The sequence below is a fragment of the Orcinus orca genome, chromosome 11 (genome assembly GCF_937001465.1).
Source record: "Orcinus orca chromosome 11, mOrcOrc1.1, whole genome shotgun sequence".
Lineage (NCBI taxonomy): Eukaryota > Metazoa > Chordata > Mammalia > Artiodactyla > Delphinidae > Orcinus > Orcinus orca.
In genome coordinates, this window is record NC_064569.1 from 66302220 (window position 1) to 66328391 (window position 26172).

The 26172-nt window shown below is 36.0% G+C and overlaps 1 long non-coding RNA gene across 1 annotated transcript in view; it reads left to right on the top strand.

Moving 5' to 3' along the window:
- LOC125960434 (uncharacterized) overlaps positions 1-25609 on the top strand; it is a 45799-nt gene extending 20190 nt beyond the window's left edge. Inside the window, exons 2-3 of the long non-coding RNA XR_007470102.1 lie at positions 11760-11839; positions 25558-25609. This is a non-coding gene — a long non-coding RNA (uncharacterized LOC125960434). The remainder of the gene's footprint in view (positions 1-11759; positions 11840-25557) is intronic.
- Positions 25610-26172: the final 563 nt, after the last annotated feature.

Here is a 26172-nt window from a genome sequence, read left to right on the forward strand (position 1 = left end):
CCTAACCTTGTGACATACCATCATTTCTTCTAATTGCTATTGATCACAGAGACAACCCTGGTGCAATCATAAAGGTATAGATACAAAGAGGCAGAAATCATTGGGCACCATCTTAGAGGCTGGCTACCAAACTGCTATGATGCACCTTGTAAGCTGAGCCCTACTTGTCCCAATGGCCCAGACAAGGTGTGCTGAGCAAGCAGGAAACTTTAGAGGCATAGGTTTTGGTTTTTTAAATAGATCTTTATTGGGGTATAATTGCTTCACAATACTGTGTTACTTTGTGTTGTACAACAAAGTGAATCAGCCATATGTATACACATGTCCCCACATCCCCTCCCTTGTGAGCCTCCCTCCCATCTTCCCTATTCCACCCCTCTAGGTCATGGCAAAGCACCGAGCTGATCTCCCTGCGCTGTGCTGCTGTAAGGCAGACAGAGGCATAGGTTTTATTCTAACCTAAGAGTATAATGCAAAACCAGCAGAGATATCTGAAAGCTTCACTGTTGCAAAGTTGAAAGAGTAGAATAGCACAAAATGTCAGTTTAGCACTACACCTCTCAGTTGTTACCAAGTAAGTAAATATTAAAGCAAACTTTTTATACTGTCTCATGTCCATTTAATTCTAGATACTCTTGGGGGTTCTCCAGTTTAGTCATGTTTATCCTCTGGAAGAAACATCCTTTGCCTCTCTGCTCTTTAAATCTCTGAGCTACAGAATCCATCTAAGTTGTACAGAAGGATTTCCAAACAATGTTAGAATTTTTTTTCAATGAGATAGCTTGATGAGACTCTAGCTGATACTTTTTAATAATGTTATAGTTATATTCTGATTTTAATAATTGAGAGTAAAGAGCACACAGTAATTGGCACACATTAGGCATTCTAAATATTTATTGATTAAATAAATACACCCTTCTACTCCTTTTTATATAAAATAACAAAATAAAATATGGTGATATGTTAGATATTTTTGTTAATATTGCAAAGGAAAGTGGACTTTCTAAAAAAAACTATACATCAATAAATATGTACATAAATTTTAAAAGAAACACATACACAAGAAGCAAATATTGCTGTCAAACTAAAAACTTATATTTCCAAATACCTATAATTTAAAGAAATGGAAATTTTTTTGTATCTTTTTGAAAGGTCAACATTCATAAAAATAACAACAAAAACCTCTTTCCTTTATGATAGCATATGTATCTAGTTTCAATGAAAATTATATCAGGACTCAAAAGCTGAAATTACGGTAATTTAAAACCACTTCAAAGATGTTATGAACTACCTCTTTTTCAGTCTTGTCTCATAGATATTTCTATACTATAATTTATAATTCATGATTCTGGAAAGAAAATGAAAAAGTCACTTTGAGATATCATTTTAAAGGCAATTTTAAAGTGACAACTTGTTCAAAGATATGATTGAGGAATTTAAATATTCATAAATAATCTCTAGGATTTATTATTTTAAGTTATAATAACCTATACTTTAATAATAATCTGAACTATTCAAACACAATGAATAAAAGGCTAAGAAGATGGCTAACAGATTCTTAGAAATATTACTTCACAATGTTATTGCTTTAAAAATGTAGACTTGGAGGGAGGTTTAAGAGAAATGTTGGGAGGTGATGATTAAACAATGCTCTTCCAACTACTGAACATTTATTTTTAAAAGTAAAGCATTTTCTTTAGAAAATAACTGTCAGGGACAGTTTAAATGTGTAAAAAATTAATAATCAGAAACCTCAAGTAGTCAGGAGACCAGAAGGGGGAGCTCTCACTCCCTTTAACAATAGCAGAGCCCAACAGCAAGAAGAAAGACTCTTCTTTCCAGCCAATGAAAAGCCATGGATTCTGTTTGCTACAGCCCTCCCAACTTCCTTTTCCCCTCTATAAAAGTGTTCTCCTCCCTTTGCCGTGGGGTTACTTACACATAGCTGGCCATGGTTGCATACCATAAACTGCAATTTTCTGCTGATCCCAAATGAACCCATCTTTGCTGGAGAAATATCTGGCAATCTATTTTAGGTCAACAGTGACCAGAACAATTAAGTTTCTTAAATTAGCATAATAAACATATACCATAATAAACATAAAACAAAAGCCCAACTTCTTGAAGTTTATTCATTCATTTGCTCTGATTTATTCATTTGCACAGCAATTATCACCACCTAACCTATTATATATTTATTGTTTTGTTGGGGTATTTTTCATATCGACCCACTAGAATATAAACTGTATGAGAAGAGGAGTCATTAACCTCACTAACTCACTAACTTCTAAACCCAGATCTTAATATAAGATCTGTAATATACACAGTTCTAAATCCAGATCTTAGAAGACTCCCAGGTTTATATTAGGTACTTTATAAATATTTACTGAGTGAATGAATAAATGTTTATCACGTGCCATGCACTGAACCAGGTGCCAAAGATGCAGTAATGAACCATATAGACATGATCCCTATCATGAAAACACTTAATTTTACTGAAGGTACAGACAAGTCTATAATTACAGGAACCAATATCACAAATATTGTGGGAGAGGAGAACAAAACAGCGGTACCAACTCTGATATTGGAGGAAGGCTTTCTGAAATCAAAACTCAGACCTAAAAATGTTTGGAGATTAGCCAAGTTTTTAAAAGGTGAACATAAAAGAGAGAAAACTCTTCAACAGCGGCGAGCTATATGTGCAATGACCCAGAAAGGAGAGAAGGAGTGACCTGAATGAAATTCTATACAATTCTATTGTAGAGATTAAATTAAGGGTAAGAGGTATCAGTTAAGATGCTTTCAGCACCAAGTAACAGAAAAATCACCTCTAAATCATCAGCTGGGTGGGCAGACAATTAAAGTAGGACCCATTTTATTCTTTCCTCTCCTCAGATCCAATACTTCGCCACTGATTCACTTTTGGCAACCCAATACCGGTACTGATAGTCTTAAAGTAACTGTAAGCAGCTCTGCAAATCTACTTGCTTCCTCTTCACGGCCAGCATTAAAAAAAAAGAAAAGGGGGGGAAGGTGAGTCCTATTTACAGAAAAATCCTGAAATTCACTTTGGTTGGGTCAATTTAGGTCATATGAAAGCTAGGTATTAGAAGGGACTGATTTGTCTCACCCATGTCTCCTGCTCAATGCTTGGAGCCTGGTTGGAATCAGTATCACTAAAACCATAGGGAACCAATAGAACCAAGGGTTTTGGGATATGGGAAAAGGAAAATTGAATGCATGAGCAGCTAAGCTGTTGTATTCACCATGTAACATTAGATTGTATCATAAAAGCAACTAAGAACCATTGAATTGAGTAAAGGAAGAAGCCACTTAGATTTTCATGTTAAAAATATTCCTCTTTCAATGTGAAGAATAGAATGAACAAAATCAAGACTAGAAACAGGGAAGCCAGTTAGCAGGTTGTTGCAAGGTGTTATCAGTAGGGATAGACTGACAATAAAAGGTTCAAGAGATAGTCAACAGTTAGAATAGGCAGACACTGGAGAAGATTTGGATTTAAGAAGTGAAGGAGAAACCAAAGTCAAGGATGAACCCATGTGTTACAGTTGGTCAAGGGAACATGTATGGTAGTACCATAGAAACCAAGGAGGAAAAGCAACTTGTAGTAGGAATGATGAGTTGGGTTTTGGATATGAGTTTGACATGTCTACAGGTTATAACCTTGAAGTTGTTTGAGTTCTCAGGGTCTTGCCATTTTCAGAAGATGTTAAAGATGTTATGTAATTCTATAATAGACATAAAACTATAAAATTAGATATAACATTTACTAATTATTAGCAAAGGACCCATTTCCTTTTTGTATTTAAGTTCTTGCTCCATAATTACTAAATCTTGATGCTATTTGCCAAAGCCAAAGGTTAGGAGATAAAATTAAGAGACCAGAAGCATATAATAAGTCATCTGTGTTTTCCTCTAACAAGAAACATAAATGCCTATCAAATACCACCTGCTGTAATGGTGTGGAAATCAAGTAGAATAAGAATTAGAAATATCCTGATTCAGTAAACAGAGGAGCAAGCAGTGGATTAGATAATATCAAGGTCAAGTAATGACACATACAAAGAGAAAGTAAAGCAAGATTTTTAAAATTCAAGATGGAAAAACATTATTATTGCAACATGGATGCCCTAGATGCTTGTAAAAAAAGGGGGGCATCTTTGTGTAGGTCAATATCTACCTGAAACATCACTTGGAGGAAGAGGGCTAGGCAGTAAGATTAGCAGCTGCAGCATGGAACTGATTCAGCAGCAGATGTGAAGCAAAACTCCTTGTTTCCAAATTTGGTAGAGGGATGTAACCTCATTAGGGAGGAAGCTGAATCTAGGTTATACAATAATGAAGTAGACAAAAGCCATAGCTAAACTGAACTTCATAATAAATCGATGAGAATTTCAAGGTAAAAGAACAGAGAAGAAAGAAGAAAGGGGGAGGACCAGGGTGAGAAGGAGGAGGAAGATAAGAAGGTGGGGGAGGAGGAGAATGAGACGGGAGATTGGTGGGGGGAATGGTGCAGAGAGGGGAGGGAAGAGATGAGAGTGAGAGAGAATGAGAATGCAACAGAGTAACCAGAGGAGAACTTTCTTGTGGCTAAAGGGAATGTTTTAGAACAAAGCGTATTTAATATTCAATTATAAGCTATTTTCATTGGTATAGTATTAAATCCCACATCTTCAGAAAAGTCTAATACACTGAAATGTCCATATGTGGTGATACTGAGGAGAATAAGAACAGGAACAATAGCAGGAAATGTGGTCAACCTAACAATGACTCCTTCTACCGATTCCTGGATAGATGATCACCATCTTCTCAAGAAGAAAGACAGGTGTTCCAGGTTCCATATGTCATGGCAGCTTCCCTTCAATTAGCTTTAGGTTTTATTCTAAAGGAATTCAAATTGAAATTATGTTTACATAACATCATTCATGTATTCAAAAATACAATCAATGGACTTGAGGACACGGGGAGGGGGAAGGATAAGCTGGGACGAAATGAGAGAGTGGCATTGACATATATACACTACCAAATGCAAAATAGATAGCTAGTGGGAAGAAGCCACATAGCGCAGGGAGATCAGCTCAGTGCTTTGTGACCACCTAGAGAAGTGGGATAGGGAGGTGCAAGAGGGAGGGGATATGGGGATATATGTGTACATATAGATGATTCACTTTGTTATAAAGCAGAAACTAACAGAACACTGTAAAGCAATTATACTCCAATAAAGATGTTTAAAATAAATAAATAAATAAAAGGAAGGTAACCTTTATAGAACAAAAAAAAGAAAGTACAATCAAGAGCAAACTGACTGCACATAGCATAAATGAGTGTTTTGACAAAGAAGCTACAGTGCAGAACTGAGAGTGACTGTGATACAAATACACATACCAGTAGGTGAATTAATTACATTAATGGCAAGTGAGCCTAATGAGGCAAGTCTAACATATTTGTTATAGTAGAATAAATCTGTACAAGGTACACAAAGTTTTAAGGACCATTTTTCTCAACATCCATTAATATTATATTTTTTAAGGACATAGAACCAAGTTCCTAAACCTAGCTCTGACGCTATATGTGTGATTTTGAGCAAGGCACATGGCATAGTCAGAGCTCAGTTTCCTCATTTTATCTTGAGAGCTTTGATTGGATCATCACTCAAGTCCATTCTCAGCCCAAATAGACTATGGTTCTGATGCCAATTATAGTATCACCTTTTTCTAATATGTGACATTTCTACTATAGTTGTTTTTCTGAAAAGATTTCTACTGTCATTTTTTAAAATAAGACAAAATTAAATTTGAGGTGTGCCATCCCATGAATGACCTTTTTTTAAAAGCTATGCAACTTTTTTCCAGAAAAAAAGATAGTCCCAATATGACCTCTACTGAAAACAATGATCTTTTCTGGTCAGTGTCTTTTGCTTTCATCCTTCTTATTCATGGGCTTTCTACACCTTCTCAAATATGACTGTTCTGTTAGAAAAGTAAAAAAATACAATTCTCTTTATTTGCCATGACAGATCCCATGTGATAAAACTTTGTTATAAAATCACTTTCAGGAAATTTATTAATTTACTTATTAAAAAAATATATAGTATGTAATTATCAGGAGTAAGAGCTGGTTTTAGCATGATGCAAAACATAACATATTTTCATTGTCCAGAAAGCTCATAAATAATATCTGAACATCCAAATAATAGAAGATATTTTACAAGAAAACAGTAAGTACCAAAGTGTAGAAATAATGGCAGGGTCTACTCTGGTTGGATCACAACACTTCTGTAAATGAAACAAGAATAATAATAACTAACACAGAGAGTTGTTATGGTTATCAAATAAGATAATGTTTGTAGAGCACTTGGCACATGTAATTGATTAGTAAATTATTTCACTGCATCTTCTCCATAGGTCCAAATATGCCAGTTTTACAGATGAGAAAACCGAGGCTAAAATCATTAGGCTAGTAAATGGTGGAGCTGATCCTCAGACCCATCAATATGACGCCAGAGGTGATAGACTTAACTCATGTACTATAACACCTTCTAAACATATTATTACCATGCCCACAACTTCGAGCATAGGGCAACAAAGAGTTTTATTGACAGCTAACTATTGGATGAGACACTGAGAGATGGTAGAGCCTTGAAGACATACATTGCTGAGTAATTGGAGTAAACTAATTTTATCAGTCCAGTGAACATGATCACCTACTGGTTATTTGTGTTTACACAGAGATAGCAAAATTCTTTGCAGCAGATGGTGAATCTTAAGGGCTCATGCCTTATTCCAGTATGGGATGTCAGCACTAGAATGACCAAACCAGGTGAGGAATTAGACATATTCAATGGAGTAGGGCAAACCTATTACAGGCAGTAGTCAGAAGCAAAAGCAGGCTGGTATAGTGTTCACAGAGTAACAGTTAGGTGGCAATTCAGGAAGGTGATACCTACATAAAAGGTAATAACAGATGTTATCAAGGCAAGTATAGAAACAGAAGCAGGAATCCCGGTGTCAGGAAAAAATGAAACCGTAATAAGAGTTAAAATATAGCAAGTACAGGGCTTCCCTGGTGGCGCAGTGGTTGAGAGTCCGCCTGCCGATGCAGGGGACACGGGTTCGTGCCCCGGTCTGGGAAGATCCCATATGCCATGGAGCGGCTGGGCCTGTGAGCCATGGCCGCTGAGCCTGCGTGTCCAGAGCCTGTGCTCTGCAACGGGAGAGGCCACAGCAATGAGAGGCCCGCATACCGCAAAAAAAAAACCCAAAACAAACAAACAAAAAAAAAATATAGCAAGTACAGTGAAACTCCATCATAATACCATATGTGAGATCCAAAAAATATAACCTGTACAATGTGAAGTTAAAATATTTGAAGTTAATGAAATGACTGGGCTAAGGCTTCTGCAGAGGATGGGAACTGATTGCCAATCACATTTTATCCAAAATTGCATTACTGTAGGATGCACTAATCTTATTGTTTCTCTGTGCCTACCACACACCCAGTAAAACTAAGAACTTTACTTGTACTAACGCATTTAACCATCAACAACAACTCTATAGCTAATATTATTTCCTCTTTCACACAGATGAGAAAACTGAAATACAATGAGGTTAGTAACTTTCCCAAGAGCAATCAACCAATAAAGGGCAGATCCATAATTAAAATTCATGCTGTCCAGCTCTAAGGTCCACACTTATAACTACTAGGCAATCCTGTCTCTACGAAGTCAAGTATCAACCAGCTAACATCAGAGACTCTGGCAGAGGGTAACAAGACTCATGTCACAAGGTTGGCAATCTAAAGTGTGGGATCAGAGCTCTAGTCTTTATGGCACAGTAGAAGTGAAGCAGTTAGAATAGTGTCTGGTCTCTAATAAGCGCTCAATGAATGTTAGCTATGAAAATCATAACTGTTGTTGCTGTTGTAAAAGGAGAAGAAAGGATGGGAACTTTTTATAGCCCTCCTCCAAATTTATATGTTGAAATCCTAACCCCAGTACCTCAGAATGTAACTGTATCTGGAGATAGGGTCTTTAAAGAGGTAATTAAGTTAAAATGAAGTCACTAGGGTGATCTCTAATCCAATATAACTGGTATCCTTATAAGAGGGGAAAATTTCAACACAGACATGTACAGAACGCAATATAGAGGAAGGACCATGTGAAGACACAGGGAAGTGACAGCCATCTATAAGTGAAGGAGAGAGGCCTCAGAAGAAACCAACCCTGCTGACACTTTAATCTTAGACTTACAGCCTCCAGAACTGTGAGAAAATAAATTTCAGTTGTTTAGGCCACCCGGTCTGTGGTGCTTTGTTATGGCAGCCCCAGCAAGCTAATACAGGGACCAAAAGGTGGGAAATACAAGATAACCAGAAAATATAGTAAAAGGTCAGTGTTAAATTCAACATGAAAGAGATTGGCACAAAACTGTGGCAGGGACCCACCTAGGAGAGATGGACTTCAGGCAAGAGCTCAGATGTATATAGGCTTTGAGGCAAAGATTAGAGCATGACTAATAGCAAAAGTAGTTAGATGCCAAGCTGCTGCTTTAAAGCTTCTTGAATATCCTCTGCTAAGGATATTGAAGGAGCTTGGGGATGGAGCAATCTTAATTCTAAATTTTTCCAAATTAATTTTAAGCCTAAATTTCCAATATATGTTAAGCCTAAAGTAGGTTACTACAGCTGCATTTTGTCTGTAATCTTACTTATTTCAGTGATGAATGGCCTGGAATAATGGTGACATTTTTCTAAAAATAAGATCCAGAAATCTGTAAGACATGTAGGGAGCAAATACCTGCTTAGAACTTCCTTTTCATCTATTAATCTGCTTTAAATAGACACTAATTTTTCTGCTGTTCACTTAGATGTTATTACTTTTTTGTAAATACCCATATATCTTTAACATTAGGCATGTCTAGATGTGGGTAATATGCATTGGGTTGAATTGATGACATTGTTCCAGAAGAATGGTATCAATAATGGTAGCTTTCTTTCCTATTTGACCCCACACATACACACACCTACTGCATTTAATAGCAATAGAATTTAAAAAGCAAGATCTAATTAGTTAGTTAGTGAGATCATTGCTTTGAATTCTTCATTTATAATTCATATTGCGTGCACACAACATCGGAATAGCTCAAATGAACACAAGTGAACTAAAAGTCAGTTATTGATGTTATAACCAGTTACAATTTCAAGAAAGAATAAAAAGCATACAGTGTGGAGCAATTGGCATTTGAAGACATTTTGAATGTAGAGGCTTTCAGTTATCAAAATTCAATTACAACAAGAAAAGCAGCTAAAAGACACCCTCCCTCAATCTTTGAGCATATTCCACCTTAACAGGTGATTCAATGCATGGTGTACTGATATATTTCACGGGTCTGATGGTGAGACTCAATAGAAACGAATGCCATTTGCCAAAAAGTGCTCTCCATTTCAGATTAATTAAGCCTAAAAGTGATGATCATTATAACAATCAAAAGCATAGAGACCATTGCCACTGTTTCAGGATTTCTAAATAAGAAAGTATTTAGGGAATTATTTTAAGCTATACTGTTCAAACAGTGATTTTAAATTAGTTGATGGGAAATTCCTATGCCTATTAGTCATCAGCAATCAAGGGAACAATAGCTGTTGTCCAGCTATGCATTCTTCATGGTGCAACTCATCTATTTATTTTCCTTTATTCCTTAGAAAAGGAAACAAAGTAAACTCTCTAATATCAACTTCACGTTGCCAGTTAGCATGATATTAATGTTCAGATTGAATCTTTGTGATAAAGAGGATCATGACATGCTCGGGGGAAGACAGTTTTGTACTTATTATTGAAGTTGACACCATCTTCATGGGTATCTGGGACTTTATGGGTAGCTGGGACTACAGTGGAAAAGAGCAGACTCCTCAATTTATGTCAGATCATACTGACAGCTGTTATCTTAATGCAGTCCAATGTAAGGTGAGAAACATGTAACCAAAGTTTTACGATACTAGTTGTGTGTCATTATATACTAATGACACTTTAAATACAAAAACAGTAAAAAGATTTTTTAATTTAAAGGAGTACATATTTTGGTTATTTTAATCTCAAATTCAAATAAAATTACAGACTTTCTTTTATTCTCCTCCGGAATATGCCAGACCTCTGCAGAGATATATCTAGCTTTTAGCTACAAAGGAATTATACATTTTTTTCAGACGGTGGTTGTTATTTTAAGATAAAATACACCAGAGAATGAGGGTTTTATGTATGTATAAAAGAATAATCTTAGCCCTCAAAGACTTTCCAAGGAAAGGTATGATATGAACAACTCTCAGCATATTTTTTATTAATATGAGTTAGAGTCCTACAGATAAATTAAATATCCAACATTTATCTGTTTGTTATACAATGTACATAACTTAAGAATAAAAGAAAAATTAGCATTATTCTACATGCTTCAAATATTTAAGTTATGTTTCCTGTAATCTTTGAGCCTTTGAGAGTGCTATTTTTAATATGAAAAAAATGGAAATACTCCAAGGAAATTAACCCCTCTAAGTTCACTTCTAGCTTTTCTAGTGGGAAGTCTCTAAACCTAGACCCAGATTTTTCTCAGAATCTTCAAGGCCTCTACACAAATAGGGCAGATAAGAAAATGCTAGGAACTTCTATACAGACCCTGGCAGATTCTAAGACCAGAGCAACATCAATATAACCAATCAATTTTATTTCAGTAAAATCAACTAAGTTCTACAAAAACTTATTAAGCCCCTACTGTATATAAACACTAAGCTAAATACTGGTGCCTGGCACCCCAGAGGTTCCTTTCTTTGATAAAGAAAAAATTAAAAAGGACAGGAGACGAAGTCTACGTATTCTCCAGCAAAGTCTACATTCTCTCCAGGTAAAGGCTGGGCCTTTACCCAAGCAGGGTAAATCAGGGCCAGGACCTACCTTTCTGAAATTAATTTTTTAAGTCACATTAGAGTCAGAAGTCATGAATTAAATGACGAATTAAATCTCTACAAGCAGAAAATCTAAAAAACTTTCGTTTTCATTCATGGATTAAATAATTTATATGTTCAATTAATATGTATTAATTATACATTTCTGCCAGTAACTCTTCTAAGTACTTTACATGAATTATCACAGTAATATTTTTTAAATCTTATGAGAAAGGTATTATGATATATACTTTACATTTAAGGGCTAGGACCCTAAGTTAAAATTTTGTCATGATTAATTAATCTTTCATGTGTGTGGCAATCAAGTTCCAGTCCATTCCTTCTCTGAATATTTATCAAGTGTTTGGTACTGAGGAAACAGTGAAGAAAACATTCTCTTTCCTGCCCTCTTGGAGTTCATAATGGAGACCAGTAACTCCTTTAGCTCCAGGCAAGTGGGGACCCTGCCTCAGGCTCTGCTCTTCAAGGGGCCCTAGATATTAAAGAATCTTTCTCAAAATTGTCAAAGTCCTCCTCCTGTGCCTGTGCCAGCTGAAGTCTGCAGTGATATACAGATAGAAAGTCTCAGGCCTAGATTAGGACCTGTATAGCCCCTGGTCCCCATGTCTCCTTTCCAGGCACTTTCCAAATTTCAATCCTATGCATGGGTTCAACCAGAGGCCCCAAGGAGCTCCAGGCCTCATGCCTATGAAGTCATTTCAGGGCCCACTGGGCTGGGGCTTATTTCCTAGAGGGTGGCCTAAAAAGACAATTGCTCCCTGCAAGCCAGTGTATTATTTCTTTCACAGGATTATTTATATAAGATTAAGCTTCCAGAATGGCCTTGACAAGCTGATTGTGTGTGATGCTCACTGACATGGGGCACATGGTGAGTTCAGGGCTTTGAGCTACCAACAGTATACTGCTGACCAACCCTTTGGCTTGAGCTCATGTGTTGGATTTATGTTGGAATCATGTGTCATATCTCATACATCTGTGTTCTGGCCACTGTGCTGCAGCATCTGAGGGTGATGACAGGCACACTTTCCTCTGTATGTTGCTCACTACTGGCACCCAGAGAATCACTACCCCCTCCATAGGCTCTATGCCATGTATGAGGGAGTCCTCTGGGATAGTCACACTTAATCCATCTCCATTCTTTTCTTAGGTATAATAATTTAGATTTTTCATGATGTTTCTGCTCTCTAATTTTTATGTTCACTGGGTATATCTGTTCATGTGCTGATACCATCAATTGTCCAATATGATTTGCTAAATAAGCCTAGTATTTGGGAACTGAGAGCTAATAGTCAACTTACATTACACCAAAAAATAGTTTCCAGTCTCTCAAAATTATTATTATTCCTTCCTTAATTTTCTACCTACCTAAAGAGCAGGTCCTCTAAAATCCATTTCATATGATGTGAACATGCTTTCAGACCATATGAATTGACCCAATATGCCCTTTTTCAATAATTCATAATGAGAGAAAAGAAGGAGACAGACAGACAGACAGGTGAGCTGGGTTTTATCTATCCACCAGTAACTAACTCTATGGATTTTCTGTAACTCATCTGTCCCCACTAAACCCCACTTTCCTGCATAAGCCAGCTTGGGTTCTTACATTCATATCCAAAAAATCACTAATTCCTAACAAATAAAACATTGTCCAGTCTAGAATCCTGGTAGTAACAAATAAGTTTCCCCCTAAAAATTCCCAGTCCTGCCATCATATAATTTCAGGGTATGAATTTCATATATATATAAAATTCCATAGGTGCCTAACAGAAGCAAATATTCAATTGAGTCCCGTAGGATTTCCATAGATAAAGCTCTCATGAAAATAAACATAAATATGCAAATTTCCATAACATAGGAGGAAACAAACATTGTGAGAGTCAGTGGAAGCAACACATATGGTAATTACTCTCATGAATTTCAGATTATGTAATTATTAGTTTAAATATTATCAAATGGATGTTTTAAATAATTATACAGATAAAATTGAAAATATGAGAAAGAAATCTATAGAAAACAAAACCAGGCAACTTTGGAAGAGAAGCCAAAGGACTTATAAAAATTGAAAATGTAGTCATTGAAATAAAAATAAACTTTAATGACTTGGTCAAATAGTAGACCAATTGCTCAAGAGATAATTAGTTGTATAGAAATAACGAATCACTATGTTGTGTAACAGGAGCTAACATAGTGTTGCAGGTCAATTGTAATTCAAAAACAAACAAGCAAACAAACTCATAGAAAAAGAGATCAGATTTTTCATCACCAGAGGTGAGGGATGGGAAAGAAGGAGAATCGGATGAAGGTAGTTAAAAAGTATAAACTTCCAGTTATAAGATAAATAAGTACTAAGGATGTAATGTACAACATGATAAATATAATTAACACTGCTCTATGTTATATATGATAGTTGTTAAGAGAGTAAATCCTGAGTTCTCATCACGAGAAAGAAACATTTTTCCATTTCTTTAATTTTGTATCTATATGAGAGAATCGATGTTCACTAAACTTATTGTGATAATCACTTCATGATGTATGTAAATCAAATCATTATGCTGTATACCTTAAACTTATACAGTGTTGTGTGTCAACTATATCTCAATAAAACTGGAAGAAATAAAAGAGATAATTAGTAAAATGGAAGTTAGAACTGGAGAAATTATCTGAAATGTAGTAGGCAGAGATGAAGAGAAAAGTTTTCTATAAAAAGATTAAGGACTCTAAAAGACAAATTGTAAAGGTATACAATGTAAAAAGTAGAGAGAGTGGGGGATAGACAAATTTTCAAGGAAAAAATAGCTAACAAATATACAGAATTGATAAAGGATATCAAAAATCAGCAATCAAGAAGTATAAAAACAATTTAGGAAAAATGAAACAAAACCAAATCCATACTTTGATACTTCAAAATGAAATTGCAGAATGCTAAAGACAAGGAGAAGCAACCAAAGAGAGAAAACAGATTATCAAGAAAACAATAACAATTAATAGATGACAGAACTCTCAACAGCAACAAAAAAATTCATGACAAAGGAATTATACCTTTCAATATCTGAAATAAATTAAGAGAATTTTATTTATAATAAAATTATATTGTTTTATACCCAGCTAAACTATCATCTAAGTGTGCTTGTGAAATAGAGGTGTTTTCAGACATATAAGAATTGAGGAAGTTTACCTTCAACAGACCTTCACTGGGGGAAATTATCCTAGTAATGCATTTCAGTAATAAGAAAACTGATCCCACAAACAAGCAGAGATTCAAGAAAGAGTACAACTCTGCCTGGAGCCAACTCTGATCTATAACAGGTATTCAAAAATCACTTGCTAAAAAATGAACACATTATTTTAATTTTCAATTTGAAATAAAAAATGGTTACTAAATACAAATTGTTCAGGACAAGAGCATGACACAATCTTTTTTTAATTACCAAATTCTGGAAAAAAAAACTACAGGTCAGACCAGAGAAAATTTATTTTCTCCATTCTGGTTAAAAGTTTTTGGTTCCTTAATGTGGAAAAACTAGTGATTGATATGAGAACTTGTTATATATCATCTTTATATTTCTGTTTCACACACATAAAAAACGAGTCTGCAGGCACTGTCAATCCTCCCTTATCTTTTTAAGAATATTATCTGGCCACCATTTGTGTCCACATCAGTTTATAACATCTGAATGAGTATTCATTGTTAGTTTCCAATAATAAACATTCAAATCAGAGTTTTGGGAAGGTTTAATGTGTGTTAACTTTCCCCTTCCTAACTAAAGAACAAGATAATTCTAAGCAAACCTTTCTGTATTCTTGTGTAAGTCCTTGTCTAACATACTAAACAGAACAAGACAGAGTCAGTGTTTTCATGCTTTGTATTTCTTGAATCTCTCCCATTCAATATGATTTCTCAAAGATTATGTTTGGTGTTTTTTTTCTTAAATCCTCTCACTGCCCTAGCATATAATTCAGCTAGAGTAGATCGAGATGCAACTCCTTTGAACAGCTAAAACAATTATTTCATATACTTCCTGAATGAATTGTTTTCCAGTGTGAAGACAATTTATTTTAAAGGAAAATTCCCTCATCTCTTGGATATTCATTAATACTTTTCTTTCAGCTGGCTCCAAGCCTAAAATTCTCTACCTTCTTAATGAAAATATAAATGTAATTGTCCTTTTGGTATTTATTAAACATTTTCAGATGCATAGCTCATTTAGGGTATTAGTCTTCCTGACACTGTTCTTAAAATGTAAGTTTCTAAAAACTTTGTACACATATTCTTTAAAATTTTTAGCTCAAGGGAAATTTTATCTGCACTTTCCATGCCTTACTTTGATCCTATGTATTGTTTAGATCTTATCAAGAAAATTCTCATTTAATGTGCCGAATGGCTGCCCTGAAGATATCCATGCACTAATCCCTCCCCTTTTACATGAAAAAGGGACTTTGCAGACATAATTAAAGTTACAGACCTGAAGAAAGGGTGATTACTCTGGGTGATCCATGTGTACCCAATCTAATCACATGAGCCCTTAAAAGCAGAGAATTTTCTCCAGATGGAGTCAGAAATATGCAGCAGAAGTCAGAGGACTCAATCTGGTGTTACTGAAAGGAGCCACATAAAAAGCAGGAGAAGGAACACAGGCAACCTCTAAAAGCAAAGGCTAGCCCTTGGCTGACAGCCAGCAAGGAAATAGAAACGTTAGTCCTATAACCTCAAAGAAATGAATTTGGTCAACAACCTGAATGAGCTGGGAAGTGAAATTTTCACCAGACCTTTCAGGTAAGACTTCAGCCCAAACAACATGTTAATTTTGACCTTCCAATGACTTGAGCAGAGAATCCTGTTTAGCCACACTGTGCCCAGACTTCTAACCCACAAACCTGTGAGGTAATAAATGGACATTGCTTTAAGCCATCAATTATGCAGTAATTTTGTTATAGCGGCAATAGAAAACCAATACACTCACAACTCTCTTCCCTTGTAGAGCTCTATCTCATGGAAGTGAGCCTATTTTCCCCTGACTTTTATGGAGCTGGCCTTCACAATATCTAGATTATAGGTCAGTTTAGGCCCAGTCTTCCCTTCATGGCACAGTAATTTACAAAATAATATTGTTTCTTTTCCTCAAGGCTTTCCATCTCTTCTATTCCACCAATTCTTTTGAAGAGAGGGTCAAAATTGGAATAGCAGTTTCTGTTCTTGCTCTCTTTACCCTTTGGGAGATGAAGTCACCAGCAAAGCAGGTCGAGAACTTGTCAGATACTCTGATTTTAGCCAACTGAGACTTCCAGCAGATGTTCAGTAAGTCCCTCAGTTTGCCTCTGTGCCAGTTCTGTAGTTTGTGTCAGGAATGCATCATGCATTCCTTCCATCTGTTAGTCTGTCACCTTCAAATGTAAGGATTGTAGAGAAGCAGCATTTATGTACTTGGCTCTGAAATGATAATGATATTTCTTCAGCACTTCTCTCCTTTTACCTTCTCATAAATGCTCCCTAGTTTGAAGTCACTTTAACACTAAATCATAGAGACTTAGATTTTGCTAGCCCATTTATCCCACATACCTGGCTATGGGGCCTCAGTTCATCTTTAGTTCAAGTAATAGCACTGCCCTCCTCCAAAGGGCACAATTCTCCATCAGACTCACACAGAATAAGTCTTATCCAGCACTGAGCTTTACTCCTAGTCCACAAAGGTCACAAGAGAGGAGCCACAATCAACGCCAAATCAAAATTTGGGATGCACTAACCCCATCAGATTCACCTTCCTAAAATCGCTTTCACTCTGAAGTGTGTTTTAGGTTAGAGTAACCAGCACTGACAAAGACTGTTACAAATTTTACAGAGAAGGTACTTAGCTTGGGGTTCTCTCAGGCTTTATATACTATTAATCATGCAACTGCAAAGATTATGTGACTAACTTCTGTTCTCCAATACAGTCATGTCTCATAAATCCATTGTAGGTTTATTTATAATAAACAGCCCTAAAAAAACAGAAATCGTCTGCTAAAAGGATACCTGATCAGTACACAGCAGCTCCTGGAAGACCTTCATTTATCTTCCAGCTGGCAAATTTCACCAGAATATTCACAAGGAGATCTGGTCCAGTCAAAATTGCCTGCCTTGGGGGAAATGGGAGGAAGTGAGTTACAGATTCACTTTTCTTCCAGTTCCCAATTATAGTTTAAGCCACTGCTGTCTTTTGATGATCAGAAATTTTCTTTCCTTTAAAAGAATTCTTTCTCAGGTGCCAAACATTCCACTCCCAGCCCCCTACTCCTTTACAGTTTGTCTTCTGATGCCTCCTGATGCCTCAATTCACCAGTAGTGCTTACCTAGCTGACACTCTAAGTACTGAAAAAGTCAAGGCTTGTTTGGTTTTTAATTTGTTTCATTTTTCTATAGTTGATATTGTTTTCTCCAAGAAGGTCCTAACCCCATGAAGATGAATGGATGTAAAAGTATATATACTGCCATTAGGAAGAGAATGTACTCACATCTATGTATCAGTAACAGCCCTAATCCACTCTACAATCCAACACATTAGCATATGTCTTCCTGATGTTAGTTACTGCTGGTTCTCCTCTCCTGATTTGTATTTGCTTTTTAACTAGCTCCAGTTACTTATTTCCTTTGTGAATCCACTCCAACAACTCTTATGACATCACTGAGGTTAAACATTACACCTTAAGCAATAATCTCATGTTTAGTTTTTTTATTATCCATATGCTAAAAATTGGTATATTATAGACATTTGAGACCATAAAGTTTATTTTTTAGCCTCTTCTAAATAATTATTTATGTTTATTAATAGCCAGTATTTCTATTCTGCACAGTTTTGTTCCTTTATCTTAGAATTTGAATCTCTCCTCCCTATTCAGCTCAGTGCATTCTTGGACAAGCCATGCAGTCTGCAGGCAAAAAACAAACACATTCTCTGACTCCTGTGAGGTGAGCTAATTTCTACGCCAAGGATTCTGACATTATGATTTAGACTCCAAATGCCCTTTTTCAGTACCTCTTGTAATACCTGAATTCACTGAAAAACATCACTGTTCTTTGAAGTACTTCAGTTTTCTGTTCAAAGTCACTTTGCACAGTTCTTTAAGATTTTGGGAGCCCTTCTCTGGAAATATCATTCACCTCCTTGTAAATTAGCAGGGACAACTAGCATCCAGCAGATTAGATTAAGGAGGGGCAGGCTGTCTGTTACATCCTATTGTCAACGAGCACAACTCCCAGTGGCTCATGTTAGGTCTACAACCCTCAGTCGAGAGTCAATAATCAACCATAGGTACCTTCCAGGAACTATACTGAATTCTTGGAATCAATGGCACTCAGGGGATTTATTACATTGTTACATTGTTTTTCCCAGAAATCTAGATTTCCTATAATAGAACATGCTTATTGATTTTTAGAGCTCCAGTAGAACAGTTTGTTTCTCTACTCTCCTACTTACATCACTTTTTAAATTTCTTTATCTGTGTGGCTTTGTTTTGATTTCCAAATATTTTCTCATCCTATTTTACAAAGCACATTTTCTCCTGAGTGTCTCCCTTGATGCAACAAGTAGCATAGGTACTAGTTAGAAATGTACACAGTTGTTCTCTTCATTCCTGAGTCATCAGTCTCCATTCTCTGAATGCTTGCTATGGATTTTTATATACTCAATTTCCTTAGACTTTTGTACTATTTCTTCTTTCTCTAGTGGTTACTCCATTGTATGAATCATGTTTGGCAAAATGAACATTTATCCTAGGATCAAAACTCCTGCCCTGGGCAGGTCAAAACTATTTTGAGCACCAATTTCTCTAAAAAATGGGAATAATGATCTCTGTACCTCAGAGTCATTGTGAAGTAAAATAAGACAATACATGTGATTTTTTAAATAATAACACATTATAGAAATCCTTGTTATTCATAGTTTGGTAACCATTCATTCATCCATTCTTGTATTCAAAAATATATATCAAACTTTATATAACGTCCTTTTCACTTCGGTCCAAGTCCTTGATACTTCCTTGTCTTAGAGATTTTTGATCACCAAAACAGGAACTATTGGAAAACAGTGCTTTTTCCTATTTTAATTAACAACGTATTTCATTAAAAATATTATATCTTCAAAGAGCATGAAAATAAAAGGAGATATTTCCCACAGACTAAAATAAATTTGGAGGGCAGAAGGTACGTTCCACCCCTAGGTACTTTAGGGCAGTAGCTGGGGAGGTTGGTAAGACTCTAAAGAAATACTTGTGATATGCACCCAAAGAATAGGCACCCAGGAGCACCAATGAGTGCAGTAATGGTTAATTTTATGTGTGGACTTGACAGGCCTAAGGGATGCCCAGATAGCTGGTAAAACATTATTTCCAGGTGTTTCTGTGAGGGTATTTCCGGGAGAGATTAGAATTTAATTCAGTAAACTGGGTAAAGAAGATCCCCCCTCACCAATGTGGGTGTCATCGTTCAATCCACTGGGAACCCTAATGGAAAACAGACAAAGGAAGGGCAAATTGACGCTCTTATTGAGCTGGGACATCCATCTTCTCCTGCCCTCAGGTATCAAAGTTCCTGGCTCTCGGGCGTTAGATAGGACTGAATTATTCCACAGCTTTTTGGGTTCTCCAGCTTGCAGATGACATATTGTGGGACTTCTCAGCTTTCATAACCACATGAGCCAATTCCTATAATAAATCTCCTCACATTTATCTCTATGGATTCTATTAGTTCTACTTCTCTGAGGAGCCCTGACTAATACAAGTACCAATCTTTCAGAGTAATTTTTAAGCATCGGAGGAGCTCCTGTAGGCTGGACAAACAAGCATTATACCTCAATCAGCACTTACACGTAGAAAATATCTTGATATTGCATTGGACTATGGAAACACTGTATACCTGGAGAAAGGGAATTCCTAATAATGACTGAATTTATTTATAACTCAGAAAGATAGATCTAGGTGAGACTCAGATATAGTTACTAAAAAATAAAGAAATTCTCATTTCCTCAAGTCTGGGTTTTTGACTGATTAATATATACAGTAAAAACGTAACGTATGTCCCACAACACTAGACTTGTTTCTTTGGCTGCATAGGCCCTCCTTAGGCTAAAGTATATCAAGTGAAATAACATTATCTGACTGCTTTGAGAATCACTCCTCCTGGATTCTACAAAGAATTTCAGGATAAATTGCCAGTTTGATTACCTTTTTGCTCCTGGTTTATACTCCACAACCATATAATAGAATATTGTAGTGCCATGAAAAATAATTCTTCTGAAAACTAAAGATGGAAAATGCTGAGGATTGATTTTTAAATAGAAAAAAAGTAGAATTCAGAGCTGGAAAAACAGAACGATACTAAATTTTTAGTAGAAGTGGTAGTAGTGATGGTGGTGGTACGTACGTACATATCAGGTTGTGTAAGGAAAGATGATGGAGAGATGAGAAATTCACTAAAATTATGCAAAAATTATGCTTTTCTCTGAATAAAAGGATTGTGTTTAAATTCTTACTTTTTCCTTTTATTTTCCATGTTTTTAAAACTTTCAACTGTAAGAATGTATCACTTTTTATAATCAAGCAAAAACAATAAATGTTATTTTGCAGTTCCCGTCTGACACTTTCTTATGTTATCTCCCTCCAGTTGTCAAGGAGCAATTGGTTGCCAAATACCAGGAAATTAACAGCAATTATCACCAGCTGGCTAGCTGCTAGGAGTAGTCACTGGACTGTAATCCACCCAGCATGAGATGGAAAACCTTGAAGGAATAAAGTCGATGATTAATCAAACTTGAAAAATTAACTTCCCGGGATAGCATATATCAAGAAGGCTTACTCACTGAGCACTAGACATCATTCCCGAAAGTCCCATCCTAATGATTTCAGCAGCATTAGCTCTTCAAAACAGGTTGCTAATAGTTCACTCTACAGAAAAAGAGTTTCATGTGTTTGAGATAACTTCTAAAATTCTAGCTAACAATGAAATATTTCATTGTCTGGGAGGTGACAATAATATTTGTCTGTAAGATTTTCTTTAATCAGCATTGGGTTCAAGTGCACAAAGGGCATTACTGGATTGCATACTGACTTTACAAAGATAGAGAACTATCATCTTTCTACATTTCCTAAAATACAGGCAGGTAGACTACATGAGGGCATAGATATTAATTTTGAGATTTTGAGGAGAGGCAGCAATAGCACCCTTCTTTCCTACTCAAATTCTGATCAAGTTAAAATATAGACAAAATGTTAAGACAGCTAGAAAATCAAAATCAGGGAGAGCACTTCCATTTGGGACAAAGGAGGCATTCGTATATTGACCCAGGATTGGCCAGACACCAACCTTGTTGGAGGTAATCCTAGTGCTGAGCCTACCACAGGGACAGAAGCTGCCTTTGCATAACTGTTAGTGGTGGAGGAGCAGAGCAGAATGTGCACTTTCTTTGGGCAGAGTTGTATTTCAGCAGTGGTTCTCAAAGTGGTGTTCCTGGACTGGCAGCATCAGCACCACCTGGGAATTTGTTAAAAATGCAAAATCATGGGCCCACCTTAGACCTACTGAATTAAATCTCTGGAAAGGGGGACCAGAAATTTTTAAAGAGCATCTTTAAGTAATTTTAAAATCACCTGAATTAGAGAGAGAGAGAGAGAGAAGGGAACTAAAATACACATGCACACTACCTTTTTCCAAGCTCTCCAGTAAAATAACTCACTCCACGTTTGTGGGAAGAAGTGAGTGAGGGGGATTAGGAGAGAGGCTAGGAAGGTTACACTTTTGGAACTCCCTCCAGATAGAAGGAAATATCAGGGGTAGGGAAGAAGCATCCCCCTACTAATCTTCTTTAGCCATTAATTCTCCTAACCTATTGAGTTTAAACCTTAAGCTTATGATTAAATGGGGATTTACCTGTCCCCTTTGATGGAGATTACAGGAGGATCCTGACAGTTTTCCTATTTCATGAGGCGACTTCTCCCTTTACCAAACTTTACTTCTTTTAGTACCTTCCTGGAATCATTGGTGGACAGTGTAGATTTTGCTCCTCAAGATTTCTGAAATGATTTAAAATACCAATTAATTAAATAGGTTGAGAAAAATTTTAGAATTATGACTAATCCCTCCAAAATGAAAAGTTTAAGGCTAATCTAATTATTATGAAATAGGGATATTTACAGACTACTTTTGATGACGAGAAAGAAAAATCTTTATTCTTAGGCCCAGAAATTTTTAAAAACTTAACTCAGATTTATCTAGAAGTCTTACAGCCGAACTTGCAAATCAAACTTGAAGAAACTACTCGCAAAATTTCAGCTAATGACCCACTTAGCCAGGCAACTACTCTTTTTTATTTAATCAGAGAAATGATCTATGGTGCAAAATACTTTTAGTAGTCCAATCATTCCTGTGATAAGTAAAATTATATAACTGTATAAAACTGCACAATGTCCAAACTGAAGGCACAGTACCATCACAAGTTGAACTTGATGATTTTCTCCTTGTGTACAACTAATTGCAGTGGAGGATTGCTCATTTCCTGTTCCACTAGGAATTAACTCCAAGGCCATTTTGTACTTAAATCCAACAGGACCCTCTCATTTCTACTTCCCATCTCAAATTAAACCCACTCATATTGTCCAACATAAACTATCTAAGATTCTACAAATAGAATCAAATTAGGATATTCCAATAATAGTAGCCAGTAGACATTCCCAAATGTGAAATAAATTTTCTCTCAATTTTATATTCCAAGGAAGAAATTAAGAGACAAAAATTAAAGACATCAAAATCCAAATGAATTAAAGCCTCAAATTGAGCCATCTTGTTTCGTTTTGTTATTTATTTTATTATTATTATTTTTTTTTTTGCAGTACGCGGGCCTCTATTGTGGCCTCCAAAGGAAATATGTTTTCCCTCCAAAGGGAACACCGGTGATCCACAGGCTTATTAGATAAACCCAGTAGACTAATAGAACAAGAGTAGCTGGATGTTAGGGGAACTGAACTCTTTTTCACACTCTTGATATTTATTTATGTGTAGCAGGAGCTCCACTATCATTGCATCTCTTCACTCATTCCACCCCACCAATGATCCATGAGTGGGTGAAAAGAAGTTGGGCATGTTTAGCCCAGCCATTTGCTGTCCTTTCTCCCTACAGAAAAAATGTGTTCCACTCTGCTGCCCCATTCTACAAGTTGTATACAGAACTAGCTGGGAATGAGTTTTTGTTTTGTTGAAATAGGCAATGCTGAGGTAACAAAATCTCAGTGACTTCAGCAGCTCTCCAAGAGCTATTCACTTCCAAGCAATGAGTCAGAAATCCAGTCAGCTTATGTCTTGCCATTGTACCACTTGAGCATATGACTTTCTGGTAATGTTGCTAAGGTGAAGACAAAACATTGCACAGCAGCTTTTAGATGCTTTAACCTGGAAGTGACATACCATATATGTCATAAGGCATTGTCTGGAACTCATCACATTATTCAGTTTAACTGCAAGGGAGCTAGGGGAATATTGAAAGCATGTGCAGATTTGGTAAGCAGCTGATATCTCTGCTACAGTAGATTTATAATATTCTGGTGAGCACTGTCAGTAAACTTGTTTGCCTCTAAGATATAAGACACATTTACCTATATCAAGTCTATCAGTAATGAAGATGATATTTTTTATCCCCTGTCTGCCCCATTTGTCTTGTTTTTTAATTGCTTCAGAATTTGGGTGGGGTAGAGATGTGATTTCTGTTGCCACCTCCAGTGGCCTCAACAATGAGTACTAAACAATTAGTAAAGATAATTGACCTTTACAATTATCTGAGGATCTCAACAAAGAAAGATTACTGTAAATCAGACAAAGATTTGGGAAGTAGGTAGAACTTAACCTCAGATTTGAAAGATAAATGAGACTTAGAGTTATAAACATTTTTAGTATCTCTTCTAAGTAAAATCAGCAAAAAATTTTCTGAAACTGTATCTTCTTAATAAAATAAAGACAAAAAAGATATGGAAAAGTCAATGAGCTAACCGAGAGGTTTTGACAGTCACGAAATGTTAAGTCCTGAAATGTAACGTTCCTTGCTTCCCTGTAATACGAAACCATTATTTTTCTTGATGGCTTAACAAGGATGTGTTGAACATATGCCAGATCCATGCACATACAGACATATTCCATTAAACAATGTGGCAGTGAAGAGACCTTGAGTGAGATCCAATATGGCATTATGTGCTAGCAACATTTTAAGGTACTCAATCTGATCCATTGTAAGCCTTCTTCTTCTAAGTCCTTTTTCTTGCAAGCGCACAAAGAAAAGTGAACTTTGTCAGTTACTTTGAATGTCATGTTCTGCATTCACTGCCATAGTAATCATCCTAGTAGGTTTTCCACGAATCTTGGTAAATGCCAAGATATCTTCTGTGAAAACTGTTATCAGATAATTACCTCACTCCATCTGGCTGTTGTGAGTCTATAAGTATGTCATGTATTTTTAATCATAAGTCCAAGCCTACAAGATTCCAAACTTGGTATACTTTACCTTTGTAAATATTAATCTGATGCTTATGGGGGAAAATCAATGACTTTTTCTTCAGTGATTGATTCTCATCTAAACAAGAGGCTACAATTTACTGAAATTCAATTAATGACATTAAACTTCAATATGTATAATACACAAGAGTGAATTCTTTGAATAAATGTTTATCACATAATGATTTCCTTCATAATAAGCAGAAATAAGTTGAAGAAGCAAGATAAATTTCATTATATAAGCAGGCAATGTTTAGGGTGATTTTTGTCCTATAAATAATTTTTATTAAGCAATATGCCCTACTGTTTCACAAGACTGATTCAATATTATGTAAAAAAACCCAATTACCTCAGATTCCAGTGCTGTGTCTGCACTGCATTAGTCCCCATTCAAATCTTTTAAATCTATATTAAAATTATTATTATTATAATTTCTTCATTATATATTGGTCAAATGGCAAGTGATAGAAAACCAATTTAAACGAGCATAAATAAAAGAAGAGAGGAAAAAGAAAAGTAAAAGGAAGAAGGGAGAAAGGGAGGTAGAAATAGAGGGAGGGAAGGAAGGAGGGAAGACAGGAGGGTAGAAAATTAATGGCCCACTAACTAAGTGGTCTAGGAGTAAATTGTCCTCCCTTCTGGTATAAATGGATTTAGATATTCAAATATTATCAGATTCTCTCTTTCCCCACCGAGACCCTCTCTCCTTGCTCTCCTTGGAAGATGGATACTAGTGGTACAATCCCTAAGCTTGAATCTCAGTTTAAGAAAAATAAAGTTTAGAAATAAAATAAGTCCACAGGAGACTCTGATTGGTCCATTTCAGATAATATTTTCAAACAAACCCATGAGTGCAACAAGAAGAATGGAATATTCTGATTGTCCAGGGTCGGAATTACCGACCTACCTCTGTTACCAGATTTAACAGAGAAGTCAGTAAAGAAAACATGGTTAATAAGCTAACAATAATATGTAACACTACTGTTTTATTTAGCGTCAGGCAGGCTGCTTGGTATAATCTCAAGGACTGATTGATATAATAAGCCTAACACAGAAGTACTACTGTTATTCCTCTTTTACAGGTGAGGACACCAAGGGCAGAAGGACTGAGAAAGTGACAGAGCAATGAGGAGCAAATTCAAGACACAATTCAGGTAGTCTGACCTTACAGTACAATCATTAAATATACATGGTGGACAGATAAATATATATATATTTAGATCCTTCTACAAACAGCTTTGTCCAAAAATAATGATTCTGGAAAAATCTAAAACCCTGCCTTTACTGTATGTTTATCTTTACTGGTGAGCTTTTCCATTTTGTAATTTTCTTGTTTCTAAATGTGGCCTTTTCTTTTCTGCCTAGGGAAATTCCTTTAGCATTTGTTGTAGAGCTGGTTTGGTGGTGCTGAATTCTTTTAGCTTTTGCTTGTCTGTGAACCTTTTGATTTCTCTGTCAAATCTGGACGACAGCCTTGCTGGGTAGAGTATTCTTGGTTGTAGGTTTTTCCCTTTCATCACTTTAAGTACATTGTGCCTCTGCTTTCTGGCCTGCAGAGATTCTGCTGAAAAATCAGCTGATAACCATACTGGAGTTCCACTGTATGTTATTTGTTGCTTTTCCCTTGTTGCTTTTAATATTTTCTCTTCATCTTTAATTTTTGTCATTTGACTAAAATGTGTCATGATATATTCCTC